Raw genomic sequence first — 1,990 nt, forward strand, 5'->3', positions numbered from 1 at the left:
TAGCATCTAATGGAGCCCTGGATTAATCATTTAATCCTTACAAGCAGCTAAATATTATTATTCTTCTCAGTTCATAGACATGAAAATCAAGGCTAGTGAAGTTAAGAAACTTACTCAAGATCCAATGAGGAAGCAATAAATCCAAGGATCATATCCAGACTGTTCATCTCCGGGGTCGGAGCTCTTAACCATATGCTCCCCCACTTCTTTGCATCATCTATAAATGTGTCATCATCCAAGTCAATCACTAAAAAATGTCCAACAGAATCAAGGACAGAACCCAGAGGTAAATTACAACCCTCTAGGTGTACACAAACCAATTAATTATATTGTCATAAACAGAGATTGAGGTATTTTTCACATGATATTGAGGGTTTGAGAAATTTGCCCAAGCTCACACACCTAGGGAAAAATCAGATGGAAATGCAAATAGCCCAGACAGGTCAAGTTCCTTATTCCATCAGCACACACTTCAAGGATAAATGAGAAACCATCAAACAAGTTTTGCGGTTACAGTATCACTGAGCCTGCAATTCTCCAACATGTTCACATGCATCTCATGAGGTCTTCGTCACAAGCCTGTCTGGAGTGAACACGCATTTTATCCAAAACACCCCTTGATCGGTGGAAAATGGGATGAGTTTGTCCTGATCGACTCTCGGTGAACACATGAAACTCCCCGTCAAAACGGTTCATAAATCATCCGTTTAATCATCCAGTGTAGGATTTTGCGGGAGATTGACATCAGTGTGAGGTGTTTTGAGACCTGTCACTCCCTGAAAACTGTGTAAGTCATTCCCAGCTCTCAGGCACCACTCAAGGGGAGCCTTGGGTCCCCCAGGCTGGGCCAGAGACTCCCTCTAAGCTGCTAAAGGCCCCTCTGCTATCTCATTTATCTGAAGCTTCCATTTCTCTCTGTCATTTCCATCTGGGAAACTGTTTTCCTTGGCAGACAAGATAGAAGTCAAATTGGATTGGAGCAGTTCTACTGTTTCTGCTTTCTGTTGTTGTGAATATACCACCAGAAAAATCCTTTCTTTGTCATTAACATTCTCAAGAATCTCAGTTCATTCTGGGGGCATAGATGGTTCAGTGGTAGAATTCTCGCCTTCCATGCCGGAGACCCAGGTTCGATTCCTGGTCAATGCACCTCATGTACAGCCATCACTCATCTGTCAGCGAAGGCTTGTGTGTTGCTATGAAGCTAAATAGGTTTCAGCGGAGTTTCCACACTAAGAAAGACTAGAAATAAAGGCCTGGTGATCTACTTCTGAAGTCAGCCCATGAAACCCTAGAGATCAACAACAACAAAACAAAATCAAACCCATTGCTGTTGAGTCGATTCCAACTTATGGTGACCCTATGTGTTACAAAATAGAACCACTCCACAGGATTTTCTTGGCTGTAATCTTTTACAAAAGCAGATCACCAGGCCTTTCTTCCTCAGCACTGCTGGGTAGATTTGCCCTTCCAACCTTTAGGTTAGTAGTCCATAGCAAACCATTGACTGGTCCAATCATGCAGATGGTGCACGACTGGGCAGCATTTGTTCTGTTGTGCATGAGATCGCCACGCGTCCGGCGCAGACGAGACAGAAGCTGCCACCAACAAAAGCTCAGTGTGACGCTCTTACTGCAGGCTTGTTCCGCTTTTTCGTCTTTGTTTTTTGTTATAGCCTCCTTTGGGCACAGTTCATATACGTACTTTTAAAGGGAGCTCATCCAAGAACTTCCTTTGAGCCTTGTGGATTTCATCCAGTAGCTCCCCTTCTCTTCTTTCTCCAGATAACTGGGGGTCCCTCCAGCCCCTCAACTAGCAAATGGCAGAACCAAGATTCAATTCCAAGGCTGTTTGCCCCGGAGCCTGAGCTCTTGAGTACTCTGTTACCTTATCCTTTGTATTATCTATAAAGTTGCCATTGATCACTACCTATTGCTGTCGAGTCGATTCCGACTCATAGCAACTCTACAGGACAGAGTATTACTGCCCC

General features: G+C 44.0%; 1 non-coding gene across 1 annotated transcript; it reads left to right on the forward strand.

The window, feature by feature from the left end:
• The first annotated feature begins 1,078 nt into the window (after window positions 1–1,078).
• TRNAG-UCC (transfer RNA glycine (anticodon UCC)) lies at window positions 1,079–1,149 on the forward strand. Its single transcript has one exon. It is a non-coding gene; the product is annotated as a tRNA-Gly (tRNA).
• The last annotated feature ends 841 nt before the right edge of the window (window positions 1,150–1,990 follow it).

This window comes from Trichechus manatus, unplaced genomic scaffold (genome assembly GCF_000243295.1).
Source record: "Trichechus manatus latirostris isolate Lorelei unplaced genomic scaffold, TriManLat1.0 scaffold00184, whole genome shotgun sequence".
Classification (NCBI taxonomy): domain Eukaryota; kingdom Metazoa; phylum Chordata; class Mammalia; order Sirenia; family Trichechidae; genus Trichechus; species Trichechus manatus.